The following is an 18,001-nucleotide window of genomic DNA, read 5'->3' on the forward strand; positions in this document are numbered from 1 at the left end:
AAGTCTGGAAAGTGGGTGAGTCCAGCTTTGTTTACACAAGGATCTAATCGCGGTGACGCAGCTTCTAAATTTCTTTTCAATTCGGAATGACGAATTTGCTCTAAACAACGCAAAAACAACCAATTTTCACTTTTTTGGTGAAATATATGCCTCCTAATAGTGTTTTTAGTAGCATGGGAGACATATATGACTGTCAACATCTAAAAAAAAAAGTGTTTTGGTGTTTTGTTAGCCTTTGAATTGTTTGTAATGCAATAATATGCACTTTTGTAAAGCTGCATTGAAACAATAATTATTGTAAAAAGTGCTATATAAATAAACTTGAATGAATGGGGAAAAAAAACCTTGAATTGTTAAACTATACCTAAGAATTCATACAAACAAGATTGCGTATTTTGTAACATTCAGCGAATTCACTGTAACTATAAAACCAGTTTTGGAGGTCATGGTCAGTGGTCAGTAACAGCAATCAATTTATTCAGGAATCAATAGAACTTATTAAAGTCATCAACAACTGATATAAGCTTTACCAAAGAACAAAGCCATTCCTGGGGTTACAGTATCATCATCTCCACTCTCATAGCATCTTGAATAAAGTCATCTGTTCATGTTCAAACAAAAACTTCAATTCCAACTTCAAGCATGACTTGAAATTTCCACATTGGTTGATTTCCTGATTTAACATTGACCATTGCAATGCTTGACCATTGCAAAGCATAAAGACAAAATAGATTTTTCATGACCACTTTAAAGGCTAACCTAACACAAACTGAAAAGAGTGTGATAATGGGGTTTTGTTGCAATACCTTATAATCAATAATAAAGAAGAGACAATAACACATTCAGGAAAATAGAAAGGAAAACAAACAAAAAAGTTCTTATGACACAGATCTTAATGTAAATATCAGTTTCCACAGAACAGTCTCAAAATCATTCATAGTAGTCAACACATCTCACCCTTCAGGTTCCATCATCTTAGTCACAAGATGATCACACACACTTAAAATTCCCATTATCCCAGAGGCTATTCATCACAAATTCAATACAAAATTGCACATGGGCTATTTTTAAGAAGAAAAAAGACTTTAAAACAGCTGAAAACAAGTAAACTAATATATAGTTGACTAAATAAATACATAAACCACACAAGCATTCAAAAATGGTTAAATCCTGGAAAATCTGCCATTTTTCAATCAATTATATGCTACTTTACTTGTTTTAGCAAATAGCAGTGTTTTTAAACTCTCTGTCTCGCTTCTAGAAAAAAGCATCAAAGTTTCTCAACAGATAAGTCTACAGAAAACGTGAAACAGTTTGGTGTAGGTACTTGAAGCACCCATGAAATGAAGGTAAAACAAAGCACTTTTGCTATCTTTGTGGGATTAACTTGCATTATTTCAGAGCACCAAACCTAAAGAAATCTTCTGAAACTAAAGATGTAAGGGAAACCACACTAAAAAAATTATTCAAAGATGATTTCTCGGATTTACTAATTTCTTTTTTAAGTAGTTGTAAACAATTTATTTGGACTGAATTTAAACAAACAAATTAAGTTGAACATTGCTAAATTTATTTTGTTTGCTTAAATTCAACACATATAAATTGTTTGCAAAAAATTTGCAGACAACTTTTTTTTCAGTGCAGCAAAAACTAAGAACTGCAAATATTAAAGTATTAAAATATTATTTAACGTTTGTCAAATATTTGTTAGAGCCAAATACTAATTTATCTGAAATATAAATATATAAATCAGATGCTAAAAATTATAGTCTATCTTATCTTAAACCGAGTGATGCAGCCTTTGCTGTGAAGCTATAAATTGTGCTCAGGTACATTCTGTTTCCACTGATCATTCTTGAGATGTTTCTGCAGCTTAATTGGAGTTCACCTGTGGTAAATTCAGTTGATCGGACATGATTTGAAAAAGGCATACACCTGTCTATATAAGGTCCCAGGGTTGATGTCAAAGCACAAACCAAGCATGAAGACAAAGGAATTGTCTGTAGACCTATGAGACAGGACTGTCTCAAGGCACAAGGCCTGGAATTTGATAAAAGGCATCTGAAGGACTCTCAGACCATAAGAAACAAAATTCTCTGGTCTGAAAAAACTAAAATTGAACTCTTTTGAGTGAATGCCAGGCGTTACATTTGGAGAAAACCAGGCACTGCTCATCACTAGGCTAATTCCATCCCTACAGTGAAGCATGGTGATGGCAGCGTCATGCTGTGGGAATTTTTTTTTAGCAGCAGGAACTGGAAGACTAGTCAGGTTAGAGATTTAGATGAATGCAGTAATGTACAAAGACATCCTGAATGAAAACCTGCTTAAGAGTGCTGTTGACCTCAGACTGGGGCTACGGTTCATCTTCTAGTAGGACAATGACCCAAAGCACACTGCCAAAAAATCAATAGCGTGGCTTCACAACAACTCAGTGAATGTCCTTGAGTGGCCCAGCCAGAGTCCAGAACTAAATCCTATTAAACATCTCTTGAGAGATCTGAAAATGGCTATACACCGTCGCTTCCCATCCAACCTGATGGAGCTTGAGAGGTACTGCAAAGAGCAATGGGCAAAAAATTCCCAAAGACAGGTGTGCCAAGCTTGTGGCATCATATTCAAAAAGACTTGAGGCTGTAATTGCTGCATCAACAAAAGTATTGAGCAAAGGCTGTGAATACTTATGTACATGTGATTTTGTTCAGGTTTTTTATTTTTAATAAATTTGAAATAATTTCAAAAAATATTTTTTCACATTGTCATTATGGCTGTAACATAAAAAAATGTGTAAAAAGTGAAGCGATATGAATACTTTCCGGATGCACTGTATCGTACAACAGAAAACAGATATCTTGACAGGCCTACTAACATGTGAATTATTCAGTCACAAGAAAAAGCCAAACATTCAAAAACACAAAGCTGACAGAAACTAAACCAGCTTAACGGTGCATACACCAACCTACCTATTATTCAGTCACAAAACTTTACTTGTTAAGGCACATTAAGTAGTTAGTTTGTGCTGATGTGCCTCAACAACAGTCAAAACATAAGGAGCTAATAATTATAATAGCTAATAATGAATTAAAGTACACAACTGGCAGTTGAAATGCATGTCTTCCATCTGTTTTGGTAATCAACACACGAATTTACATTAGGGCTGCACAATCGTTTCTGCATTGATATCGCAGTATGATCGTTCGCAATAGTCGCAGGAAATGAAATGATGAGTTTGTATTTTAATTTAACATTTGCTTGTGTTTTTGAGGCCTGTGACTGTATAAAGATTTTAAATGCATTCAAGCATAATACATTTTACTTTTAATAATGATTAATATGGCGACGTTTACTGTAACTAAATACTATTCGATTTGGAAAATGATAAAACACTGTTTGTTTCAATTGTAACTTTTTCTTTATTGTATTTATATATTCTTTTAATTTATTCATTATATTTTACAGATGCACATCCACACAAAATCATCTTAATCAATCTAAAAAGAGCTTTTCAAGTTAACGTGTAATTGTATTCATATCAGAAAATATGTCACAGTATAACAAAATATTGCAATGTTAGATTTTTACAATATCGTACAGCCTTAATTTACATTATTAATTATTGTAATATGTTATTAGGGAATTAATATATTATGACAATTTATAGATTACTTGATGTATAAATCATGTAGAATGTTCATTGGTTGCTCACAGTAATCATTAATAAGTGGTTTGATACATATTATGAGTTATCCTAACTAATGATTATTTGTGCATACGTTCAGTATTAATAAATAGTGCACCCATATTGTAAGGTATTACTCAAAATCCTCATTATTTAGAAAAACGAATGTATTACTTTACTTTAGAATGTCTAGACATTGAAATTTTGTAGTTCTCTTATTGTATTAATCACATTTGCAAATTTAATCTGACGCAGAGACAAAAAAATAGAATGTCTTGAATGACACAAATCAACTTAGACTTTCAGTTTCATCCTAGTCTGATACATACTGTAGTGTGCTTATCTTTTGCTTAAATCACATTAGTAGTAATGTAAACATGGTAGTGATTACGGTTCTTAAAATCACAATACAATCTTACATTTCTTGATGCAGAGAACAGTCTAGTGAAAGCAGGAACAAAGAAAAGGCCCTTGCTATAGTCTTTTGATGGCCAATGAAATGCTTTGAAAACAAAGCACATGCATTATTTATAGACCACTTTAAAGTCTCATGCAGGTATTAACACACCTTTTCCTTTGTATTTTCCTTTGCTACCTTTTTGAATTGACTATTTCAGCGCACCTGTTTTGAACAAACTGCCAGACAATGCAGACAATGTGCAACAAAGTAGTTTGACTGAACTAAACAAACAAGCCACAATAACAACGACTACAAAAATGGGTCTGTATATCGTTAGACTATGAAAATGGGGTAATATGAAAATGTTTGTCAACCATATAGAATTACAAAGATTTATCCTTTTTTTTCAGAAAACGGTGTCAGATTCTCATCTGTTGATCATCTTGTAACCAAAAAAATCATCTTATATCCATTCACATGAATGTCTTGACATGTTTGAAAGAATTGTTTCTTTAATAAGTTTTTTATATGCACACCAAAATGCTGGTAACAAAAAGCAGTTTGACCAGAAATAATTAGCCAGCAATGCAAAATAACAGCATTTGTTTATTATCAGGCTATTCTACTGTAATAAAGAAAACGTAACTATTCACCTGGCTTAACTTATCTAGTTATAATGATAGCTGTGATGTTAAACACAGCATTAAAAATTCCAATTTTTCCAAAAATATAAGTGGGAAACTTGTTCTCATGTTTGAAATTCATAAATAACATTCTGGATCTGGTCTGGATTTAGAGGTTCAAACAATGATTTTACCTATATGAAAACAACCCCATAAAATAACAACAAAACTACACTATCTGATCCATGCATGGCTGAACTAATTATGAAATTACCAATTTAGAATTAGAACTAAAGTATTATTATTACACTGTAAAACCCAACAATCAATTTAATCAAATGAAATGCATGTAGTTACCTCGAAATTTACTAAAAGTTAGTTCTACTCATTGGAAAAGAGTTTGAACTCAGTGTTGAAGGTAATAAGTTAAGTAAATACCTCATTACTTCAACTTAAATGGAGTAAGTTCACAGTACTCATATAGATTAGTTTTTAACTCAAGTGATTTGTAGCAATCAGTTTCCTCAAACAGTTTGAGTTGACTTAACTCATTGAGTTTTACAGTACTCAGTTTGTTTGAGGTTTGTTTGAGTTCTCTTCATTTATCCACTTTTACTCCGCTCAAATTGCTTCATTTACTCAAATGGATTAAGTTAACTGTACACATTAGAATTAGTTTTTGAACTTAAATGGTTTGTTGCAATCGGTTTCCTCAAATAGTTTGAGTTACCTTGACTTTTTGGGTTTTACAGTGTAGTAGACTTATTAGTCTGCCAACCACCAGAAGACATCAAATGCCAACAGACAATACCTTGACCTAAACTAGGGGTATCCAATCCTGCTCATGGAGAGTCAATTTACAGCAGAGCTTAGACAATGTCAAAATTAAACACATTTGAACCAGATAATCAAGGTCTTCAAAATCAAATTTAAGGTCTCAGTAGGTGTGATGGACGTAGTCTGTAGAGAAAAGGTATACCAGGACACCAATAAAATGCAACATGCTGCATTTCAGTTACATGGAGATTTGAGACATTTTGTTACCAGGACACCATACCTGTAAAGCAGCTACATATTGCAGGTGCTACAATGTTTACTATGAACTTGCACAGGATAAGCAGAAATTTTCAAAACGGTTGTGCTCACTTGAAAGCCAAAACAATTTAGTTTTGGCCTACAGCAGGGGCGTCGCTAGACCCAATTTACTGGGGCATGTGCCCCAGTAAAAATGTCCAGTGCCCCAGTAAATGCTTTGAGATATGATTTACCTCATATGCAAGTGTATTTATTAAGAGTGGTAATTCCAAAATAAAAACCCTATTCTCTATGTGCAACCGAGCCAAGGCTGGTGAAAGCAATGTAATCAAAAAGCAAACTGACGCATCTCTGCGTGTGCGCAGAGAACCTGTGCGCCTCTCGCACATGCTGCTCTTCTGCCATTGCGAGTCCCGGTAGTTAACATGCGTGCCAAAAAAGCAGGCTACTTGCTTGTTACGTGCCGATCATGCGTTGTAAAACCGGCGTAATAGCCTTGTTTGTTTTGCAAGTCGACAAAACTAAAGCTTTAACAATATGAGGGTGCTCTTACTAAGCATGCCTCCTGATAGATTTTTTTTTGTATGAAGCAAAAAAGGAGGGATGACGAGTCAGGGAGGTAACCTAATTCTCTGCCATGTGTCAAGTCTAAGACAACAGATAATCTGATTTCAGAAAATAAATCAGATAATAACACATCTTTTTTGTATTTTATTGAATTGTCAATACAATTTCATTTAAAAGAAATTAATATTTATGCAAAACATTTCTCAAATGATCTTAGCATATCACTCTAGTGTTATATATATATATATATATATATATATAATATATATATATATATATATATATATATATATATATATATATATATATATATATATATATATATATATATATAGTGTGTGGGGGAGAAGGGGGAAAAGGGTGCGTGCCCCAGTAGAGCTTTATGTCTAGCAATGCCCCTGGCCTACAGCAAATTTAGTGTACCCTTCAGCAACTTTTTTTCAGCTTCCCTAATAAATATGAATGCCTAAGATACAATCCTGGTTAACAAATCACATATCCTTATTTTTATAGCCTTTTACTAAAACGTCCCCAACTTTTTCAGAATTGCAGCTGTAGAAATGATAGCCTAATATAAAATGTGTCATTTAATATCTGGAATACTCAAGTAGATTAAGGCCCAATCCCAATTCTTTTTTTGTACCCCTACCCCTTTCCCTTGGCCCTTGAAACAGAGAGTGAAGGGGAAGAGCTTAAATATACCCCTAAGAAATGGAACACCACAACAGTACCTGCACACGTCATCATATGTCATCGCAACTTCTTGCTTCATATGAGCAGTGTTGGGAGTAATGCGTTACAAAAGTAATGTATTACAGTAACGTATTACATTTTCCAGTAACGCAGTAGTGTAAGGCATTACTTATACATTTTCAGTAATATTTTACTCGGTACATGTTCAGTAACGCGTGCGTTACAACAAACTTTTCGCCCGCAAGACATTACCAAATAAAAAATACCGCAAGTAAGTTCTATTTTCTGTTCGTGGTTAGTGAATATATGCGCGTGTTGTCATTAATCTCCCTCTGGCTATTGGAACTTTTTTACATTGAACGCGGAATGATTTCAGCCTCTGAGCTCGAGGTCCGAGGCTATTGGCTCAGCCCGGTTCACAGTAAGGTCAAGCCCTGACGTGCAGCGGAAGAGCGGCAAAATAGATGAGCAGAAGACAGTACATTCGCGAGATGGACGTATGTGCATATGGCGTTATTTCACTGACAACAGTCGTAAGCGCAGTTTTACAAGAGCGCATTCGTGTAATTCTCTGTTCGTGGACAACTCGACCACAATTTTTTTTTTCGCAGTCGCATGCACTCAAAACACGGCTGCTCACGTGCGAATGATCTGCTCTGGCTCCGTCAGATGATGCAGACTCACAGTTTGTGCCTCATGTTTCCTCTTCTTTTCGTGCTTTTGCTCTCCAGAAATCCTCCTGTTCAATTGGTTATCCCCAGAATGTTGATATGGTTTATATATTGCTACAGTATTTATTAGCAAAACACGAAACACTAAAAGGTTATGATAAATTCTATAATAAACACTAGTGTTTTTGAGTGTTAGATATACTGCCTATGTTTTAGGCTAGTATTATTTACAATTTGTTAATGAATGCTTCAGCATACTGTAGTATTAAGAATAGTGAACTGATAAAATGAAATACAAAGTGTAGTTTTACTACAGTAAAGTGTGGTGAATTGTAGTATAGTATACCCTATATTGTAAAAAAAAAACTACAGCACTGGGTAATTTGTTTATATTACGCCTGTGTTACCATAGCAACAAGTATTAGCACAACTGATTAATTGAAGTACTTTACTGTAGAACTGTTCAAAACACTGTACATGACAGGGAAAATGTCCTCCACAATCTCATCAGCAATGTGGAAGACAACACAGACGTGTTCAATTTATTTTAGTTGCCATGATAAAATGGGATTGATAGTGAGATTTATTTGAGGAGTGAATAGTTCAGTAGGCTATAATACCTCATATAAGTTTTCCCCTATTTTTATCGGTTACATTTCTGCTTGCATTCGTTATATTTTTGTTTAAATGTTGTTTTATTTGATTAGTATGGTGCACCTTTTGGATGTTTAATAAATGTTTTTAAAAAATGTATTCTTTGCATTCAACTTCTTTTCTCTGTGTCTTTAAGTGTTTGAAATTGGAAATATTTCATCATATAACAAACAACAAAAAAGGTTATAGTGGATTAGATTAAAAATTTTAAATGTAAGTCTATTTTAGTATTTTGGTTATTGTTAATAAATAGTGTACAAATATAAATTATATCAAAAAGCATGAAAGGAAGAGGGAACACAAGACACAAATTGTGAGTCTGCATATAATCTCACTGAGCGAGTAGTGTACTGTGAGCGCACAAGAAATTTTGTGCGTGAGCAGTGCATATTTGAGAGAGCATGAGAAAATTTGCACGCGAGCAGCGTATATTTGAGAGCTCACAAGCAGTTTTGTCCACAGAGGAAATCGGTACACGAGCATTATATTGAGAAAGCTATGTTCATCATGCTCACTTTGTGCATGACAGTTTTGTGTTGTGAACCTGAATTTAAAGTGAATAGAATAATGGCAAGATTAAGAAAAAAATGCATCTGGTCATGGCATTGGAGTTTACATATAGGCCTGTTGTGTCTAATATGAAAATAGCCAAGCTATTCACAGATATTGCCAGATAATCACTTTACCTTTACCATACTTTCAACAGACTTTGATCATTTGTGATTCTGGCTCTTTTCCTTTCTTGCATTGTCTTGAGCCTTCACGTTGCCAAATATATACTATATTGTTAGTAGCCTGGATAGGTCACCGTCATTCTGCTACATCATATCGCTTTCTACTGGATGTAAAATGCTCTGCAGTACATTTAGTCATTTTAGAATGTTAAGTTCTAATTCTGTAGTTGTTTTGGTGAAAGTAACTAAAAAGTAATATAAGAGTAATGTAACATATTACAATTTTGAGACAGTAATATTGTAAGGTAAGGGATTACTTTTAAATCACAGTAATAAGTAATCTGTAATGTATTACAGTTTGGAAGTAACTTGCACAACACTGCATATGAGATCAGACGATCGTGACTGCTGTAGTTATTCCAGTTGTGTTATTTTTTGGTATTCATCTTCAGGACTTCCCGCCCAACTCAAAAAGGGGGGGGAGCCAAGAGCTCCTCCGCTTTGTGTACGGCAGGCAGACAGAGAGAAGCAACATGAGTGAGAGGAACAGCATTCAACCGTACATGTACGACTCGGACACAGACCAAGTAGGGACTTTGTATAGTATTACAGCCAACTGTGTGCTAGTTTAAAGTTCCGAGCTTGTACACTGAGACTAATAACCACGCACACTGAATTAACTGTGACTGAGGCTATAACTAAAGGGCGTCACACACCGGATACGCCCCTCAGAGCCGTGACACGGCACACCAGATGCGCACATTTGCATGTTATTTAAAATGAAAGTATTCAGGTGGCGCTCTGTGGCATGGCAGAAATATGAACAGTGTCCTGAGTCATGGCTCCGGCGCCGCGGACAGCTGCCAACTTGCGGCGCCAGTGTGTGCACCCTGATAGAAACCTATGTTTAGAATTCTAAAGTGCTGCGTGTCTCCAATCGGTGCTTCTGGTGTGCGACCTGCTTAAGGCAAGTTCGTTATTTCCATTGGTGGGACACGCACATGAGACAACGCGCTCGTACTTTCCAGCTGCACCTAGTTAAGATGACAGGGAGCTTTTGTGACCGAGGGAAATGCAAATGGCTGAAGTTTAAGGTAGACACAATGAAAAGTACACATGTTTGCAAACCCTCCTAAAGTTACAAACAATGCCACCGATGAGAGCGATCATGTGGTGAATGTTGATCTTGTGTTGAGCCCAATGAGCCTTACATCTAAAAATAGAGCAAGGGTGTTTCTTTGGTGACATCGCTTTGACTCACACGCTGAAAATGCCGGACGTGAAACAACAAACTGAGGATATGGTAATGTGCGCCTGTCAATCAATATTGGTAGGCAGGGGGACCGCACTCATACGTTAAGTTGTGGTCCATCTCAAAACCGCTCCAATTGGTCCACAGTTTTTATGTTGTTAAATTGAAAAAAAGCACTGGGTGTGTTTATATCACCCCAGTATGATGGTCTATACACTATACCTACACATATGTCTGTCCAAACAGCTTGAAAAGTAGATTTTTCACCATAGGTGCCCTTTAACATTATAGCAGACACTGTAAAAAGCTCATTCACAGCCACACAGCTGACATTTCTGACAGGGTATTTGAGTGTTAGAATGTTGTGGGACTGCTATGGGAGTTATTATTATGAATTATAGATAGTGAAATTTAGCGGTTTTTATTTTAGTGTTTTTTTTTTAAAGCATGAACATGAACGCGGTTATGAATATATTAAAACATGTGCTTGTTTGTTGTAAAAATTCGTAATAATGACAAAAAAAATACTAATTTGTGGATCTCCTTACGGCTAAGGGGTAGAATTGGGATTGGGCCTAATAAAAGGCTAAAAAATTGTAATAATAAAATGCATAAAACAAAAATAATGAATTTGTTTAAAAGTTTATTCTCCTCAGTGTCAGTATAGGGCATGCATTCATGTGTTGTGCTTAGCCATGCCTCTGATATACACCTCGGAAGCACCTGTGCTTTGTTTCAATCAGGGAAATTTGTGCAAAGTCAACTGAGGGTGTAGAGGAATTACCAATCTACATCATGCATGATGCCACACGGGTTCCCGGTTGCAAAAAACGACCGGTTGCAATAGCAAACATCTCGTTTTGTGCGGTAGTCTGCCAAATTCGAAAAATCCGCCATATCCAAAAAGAGAAAACTTAACTTTTACGTTACACCACACTGCTTTTAATGCCAACTGCAGACGTCTTTGGCTAAAAGGGAGCTGAATTGAGTGACGACCTAATTAAAATCGCTCGACTCTGCAGTTCTCATTTCATATCAGGTAAGTTCACGCTATGCTGAATTATACACATTACTCGTTTTTGATTGCAGCAATGATTTCAGCAAAAACAGTTAAATATGGTTAATTTAACTGCGGACAAGGAATGCTTAGAATGAAATGTAAAAAATCTAAGTTCACATACCCTGCCGTACAGGTGCAGTTTGCTGTCAGAATGCAGTTGTTTAGCTTGTTGATGATTACCCAGGCCTTGTATTGCTCCGTCTTTTATTCCTTGTCTTTGGCTAGGCAGAATCTCGGTTTTTAGCACTACAAAGTTTTGAACCTGGTAATCATGGAACATTATTTCTTGCACATGACCACAAAGAACAAATTTGTTGGCATCCAAAGACTTGTGGGCCTTTAACTTCTCTCTTGTAAAATTACTTGGAGGTTCAATGAGATGAGTTATGAGTTATATATTTCGGGCTGGAGGCTTGGCCATTTTGACTTATACACTATCCATTGGGAGGGTGCTATCACAAATGCACCTGTCAGACAAACGCAGCTCACTTTAAAGTTCACTGGGTAACAAGCTGTTATAATACACTGAAAGCATTATGTAAATAATATAAATAATATGTAATCAATATAACCTATTTCTGAGACAACAACAAACTCTGTATCGCGTCGCATGTCATTCCCTCACTGTAAATGCTAGCACTCCAAGTTTTTTCTGCAACCCCGCTGCGCGCACATCGTGAATGTTTACAAACTGGTAATTCGTCTATACAGTACATTACTGCACAGTGCTCATGAAAGCACTGATTTATAAAGCACTTGTATACAAATATATACAAATATACTGGCACTGAGGAGTCTGACAGCTTGATAATATTCTGATATAACCACTGAAGGCATTTGAACTGTTCTGAGGATGTTTATTGGTGTGGATTTTTTTTTTTTTTTACTTTTAATGAGTCAGAAACCTTGGTGTTTATGGGGGATGAGGGAGCTGTCAGATTTCACCTATATCTTGTGTTTTTTCAAGTGGTGTTTTGGGGTGACCTAACACTTTAAATGTTGATGTCAGAAGTAGAAGAATGGCTGGTTTGAGCTGATTAGAGGGCAACACAACAGTAATTAAAAAAAAATATGAATCAATAACATGAATGAATGAATCATGAACATTTTAAACTATGAAGCAGATGGGCTACAGTAGCAGAAGACTATATTGGATGCCACTCCTGTCAACAGTATGTTCTGAAAACTGCAACATTATGGTAAGTGAAGAATTTGGAGTAAAAAACATGAATCCTGTGTGGTGAAAAATTTAAGACACTTTTGGCCTCGTGGTACCCACTAAGCATTGTTTAAACACCATAGTCAACTAGAGTAGTGTGAACCATGTCTATCCCTTTATGCAAAGTGTACGTATCTTATAATGACTACTTCATAATGCACCATGTCACAAAACTCAGAATGGTTTCTTGAACATGACAATGAATTCACTACTCCAATCAACAAATCATTCACTACTCAAGCCATCAAATTTCATTCCAACATAAAGCAACTTTGGGATGTCAAGGAATGAGAAATTCACACCATGTATATGCAACCGACAAATGCAGCAAATACAAGATATATTCAAGTCAATATAGACTAAAATCTCAAAGGAATGTTTCCAGCATCTTATGCTGAAAGTCTTATACTGTACTAGTACAGTGTACCTAATAAAGTGGCCAGTGAGTTTATGTGGAGATATCGTTCCCATTAGCTGAGCATATATTTGCAATGTACTTCAAGAAAGATGACTGAAACACATTTATTTCACTAGAAATAATACTGTTTTTTTTTTTCACTGAAATCAGAAGATATTCTATTAATTTGTGTGCTAATAACAGTTTCATGCTGAATACCTTTCATATGAGTATCTCTCATCAAACTACATACAGTATGATAACTTCAACTGCTGGGTATGCACAGCTCACTAGTTTTATGATCAAGCTAATAGGCTGCCAAAGCAGTAGGGCATGAAAAAAAAATCACAAGGACGTTTCTTCACCATGCAGACTCCCTCTGGCTTGCCCAGACTAATGCACAAACCACACCCAAGCATCACAAACCCTGCCAGAGAGGTCAAACCATGAATTATCTATGGAGATCAGATATCGGAGAAAGCCAAGAACGACAGAGAGAAGAGTTCACAGGGAACACACAGTAATTATATTGAGCACATGAATCAGAATGTTCTGTACAACAGCAAACCTGTTAACCTGTAGAAGCCTACTAACTAGCCTTCTAAATAGCATCAAAAACAATTAATAGATAAACATTTCTAATCGTCTTCTTATCTCTAAAGCCATATCAAAAAGTTAGTCAGCATGGTCACTATTTGCATCATAGACTAGACTAAAAGACATCTATAAGCAATCTGTGTGATGCAATAACTCATGGATCATTAATGATTACGAGAGATCATTATAGGCCTTATGGTTCTCGTCACATCAGTTGTTTTACAGTAAGGGAGCGTCACCATTGACAAAAGTCCATCATTACCCGTTTCTGACCTTCAGACAATTATAACGCTGCAAAAATGCTTGATCGTCTGCTTGAACTGTTCTTATCACACAAACGAGAAGGCCACATTGCCGGCATACTGAAATTACATCAATTGTTTGGTGTTGTTTCAGTTGACATTATCAGTTGACATTGTTATTGAAAAATCATCCTTGCTTTAAAAGATGTGTTTAAATAAATTGCACTCTTAATTAAGAGAGAAATGCATATTACATGCAAATGATAGAAGTTTATTAGGAAGCAATATTGTGTTGTATGTCTATCTACAAAAAAAGTAGATTTTTTTAAGTCTCTTCTGCTCACCAGGCCTGCATTTATTTGATCCTAAGTACAACAAAAACACAAAAATTGTGAAATATTAAAATAAATAAATAAATGTTTTTTATATAAATGTATTGTAAAGTGTAATTTATTCCTGTGATTTTAAAGCTAGATTTTTTTATAACCATTACTTCAGTCACATAATCCTTTGGAAAACTTTCTATTATGCTGATTTGCTGTTCAATAAATGTTTATTATTATTAGGGATGCTCCGATCAAGATTATTGCAGGTGATACTGAGTACCGATTCCTTGTCATTGTGATCAGCCGATACCAAGTATCGATTCTGATGCTTCAAGCTTAGTAACTTTGCCACTACATAAGCACATTTTCCCTCCACTGTATGTATGTGATCTTGCCTCTCCTAAGAGAATAAATTAAGGATGTTGCATACATGTAATGGTGATAAGCTCATGGTCATGTAATGGTCACTTCACAAAACTATTGTAAAGATAATTATTTTATCTTAAAATAGATTTTAAAAATAGTAAGAAAAATTACTGACAATGCAATTTGGAAAAATTTTTCACGTGTTATAGTGCTGTGGATGTATAACCTGGATTGTAAACTCATAAACAAACACTTGCGATCAGTTCAGGACATTGGCCAAATCAGCAAGTACCAATCGAATCATGAAATGTGATTATCGGCCAATGCCGATTGATCGGAGAATCCCTAATTATTATTATTATTATTATTATTATTATTATTATTATTATTATTATTATTATTATTATTATTATAGTAGTAGTAGTAGTAATCACAGGAACATACTACAGGTTTTGATTATATTCATATAGAAAGGTCATTTTAAACAATAAATAAACATATTTCAAATGTGTGCAAGCATGCAAATGTCAACCTTGCCATGAAAAAGATTAAGTTTCATCAAAATATCGAAACCGTTTCTGCATTTTTTTTGTTTTTGTTTTTTTTGTGTGTAAGCAAAATGTCTCTGTTAATGCTTTCAAACTATTTTATTTGATTTACCAAAATCACACCAGTGCCAATTTCACATCCATCTGTCTCATCCATAAAGGAGCTTTTTCCTCATAAATGCAAAAAAAGTCAAATAAAATCAATCGTTTTTGTTCTATAGTGAGCCAGCTCTTATCCTTTTGATTAGCATCGTTTCTTTTGGATTGTGCAGTTTCACAGAATTCACAGAATTTCTAAAAAAATATGTTGCGGGTAAGGCATGTTTATTTTCCTTATTTAAAATATAAAAAATGTTTACAGATTGATATTTTTCTGCTCCCATAACTCTGTGGTTAGTTGTTTCGGAAAATATAAACAGATATTTCAATATAATGTTAACATATACTTCCTCTGTCAATTTATGTTTTGAGATTACTGCAAATGTCACATCCATAACGCTGGAATTGCTCGTACTCTTTTGCTGTACTTTGGATCAAATAAATGTCTTTGTGTGTCCAACCAAAACAGAATAGTTTCCAAAATTATGATTAGTACACTAAGACAAACAGTTGAACTGCCATACATGGCTGCACAATATATATCATTTAAGCATTAATATCGCACTGTGGACATCTGCAATAGTCACATCGCAGGATCCTCAGTGTCAAGTATGGGTTATTGTGGATTTAAAGTTTATCAGTTTTTTTTTTCTGTTAAACATTTCGTGTGAGGTTAAGGCATTTAGGCAAACAATAAAATTTGATTGACAATTAGATTTTTAATTTTTTTGACCAACTGCCAATAAGACTTACCAAGAAAATGTAGCAGATAAAGCTTTTTTTCTAATTCGTATGCTTTTTTTTTCCTTAAAAAATGAGATTTAATTTTAAATGTAAATGGTTTTTAATAATTTCTGAAATCACCCCTTTGAAATCACCTCAACCATCTAAAAATAATAAATTGAGATATTCAATCCATCTAATAAAATATATTTCATATTTTTCCAATATTGTGCAGCCCTAAGGCTGTATATAGGCTATCATAGTTATTTATTTATAGTGTACTATAAAAAATCTATATACACTACCGGTCAAAAGTTTGGGGTCAGTATGATTTTTAAATGTTTTAAAATGAGCTTATCCTGCTCACCAAGGCTGCATTTTTTTAATCAAAAATACAGTAAAATTGTGAAATTTTGGAATGTTAATACACTATAAACAGCTGTTCAAAAGTAGTTAATAATTTAATTTCATGTTTTATTCCAGTAATTTTAATGATGAATTTTCACATGATCCTTCATAAATCTCTCTAATATTAATTATTATTGTTATTATTATTATTATTATTATTATTATTATTATTATTATTATTATTATTATTGGTAATAGTAATATAAGCAATAATGACTGCAGTAATCATTTCATTTGAAACTACATACAATAAGTAATGAATAAATATTTAATAAATAAGTATTTACCTATTTTTTACATTTATTAAATGCCGCCTTGATGAATAGAATAATTTTATTCAAATTATTAAATAAAATTAATAACAAATAAAATGACCCCAAACTTTTGACCGATAGTGTATACATTCTAAAAATTCTAGTTTTGATTTTGTAACGAGGACATTCTCACGTCAAGCTCAGTGTCCCAAAATGTAGTGAACCAAGGTCCTAACTGTCCTTACCAGTGTCTGAAATTGTGTACACAAAGTCAAAACCTTGTGAGTAAGGGAGAAGATTGAGACGCACTTTAACAAATTGACCCAACTGTATTAGTGAGTAAATCATGGACTAATTTTCCTTTTTTCTTTGTTAACAAACCCTGTAAATCATCTGCTATATCAAAAAAAAGCATTGTGTGCTTAATTTAAACAATAGCATCATTTTTATTTTTCAATTCCTGTTAAATTCTTATGTGGTTTGTAATGGTGGGGGGGGGGGGGTTATTAAAAATGACAGTGTAACTGAGCAATTCCATTCCAAGTTTTCACCAAAATGCAGAAACTCAGAAGTTAAGCTTTTTGTGTAAGCAAGTATTTTACAGTACTTTAGAAATACTCAAAAATGTATCTGTCAATGTTTTCAAACTATAATATTTAATTTACCAAATTCACACAAGTGGCAATTTACATCGGTCACATCCATAACGGAGAGATGTCACATCTATAACAACACTTTTTTTCTCATAAATGCAAAAATATTAAATAAAATAAAGTCAATCATTTTTGTTCTATAGAGAGCCATCTTTTATGCTTTTGATTATTTTTATTTCTTTTGAGCTGTGTAGTTTAATCAACAGAATTTCTATAAAGTATGGTGTATACTGCAAACTTGCATACTTTTTAAGTTACATTCATGTTTATTTTATTTAAAGTACAAAACATGTTTACAGATTGATATTTTTCTGGTCCCTCAACTCTGTGGTTAGTTGTTCTGGAAAATATTTCAATATAATGTTAACATATACTTTCATTGTGAATTTATGAATTTATGTTTTGAGTTACTGTCACATACATAACACTGGAATTGCTCGACTACTAAAAAAAATAAAATAAATAAAAATAACATTAATTTGCTTAATCGATAAAAAACATTCAAATGAATACTTTCAGCATGTCATATCAAATTCTACTTAAAGACATACTTCAAAATAAACTGCTACTACTAACTATAATTAAAAATGTGCATTTATACTATCTTAAAATTTAATTTTTAAATAAGAATTAAAATTTATATATAAAAAAAACTGTTAAGTAAGTAAAAATGCGTCTTTGCGGTTTAAGTTTTTCCGAATCTATGCAGTACAGTAGGTGAAAAACATTTGCCACTGTTAAACTATCTGTAGAAAGACCCGAGAATGTAAACAATGTAAAACCACGTCAACTCACATGAGCAAATCACAAGCAAACAGTTTAAACACATTTCAACACTGATAACAAGAGAAAACTGCGCGC

At 34.1% G+C, this 18,001-nt stretch overlaps 1 protein-coding gene across 1 annotated transcript in view; it reads right to left on the reverse strand.

Annotated features, from left to right (window-relative positions):
- The window catches only part of ccser2b (coiled-coil serine-rich protein 2b), a 144,484-nt gene that overhangs the window by 126,236 nt on the left and 247 nt on the right, over nt 1-18,001 (reverse strand).

This window comes from Danio aesculapii, chromosome 12 (genome assembly GCF_903798145.1).
Source record: "Danio aesculapii chromosome 12, fDanAes4.1, whole genome shotgun sequence".
NCBI classification, from domain to species: Eukaryota; Metazoa; Chordata; class Actinopteri; order Cypriniformes; family Danionidae; genus Danio; species Danio aesculapii.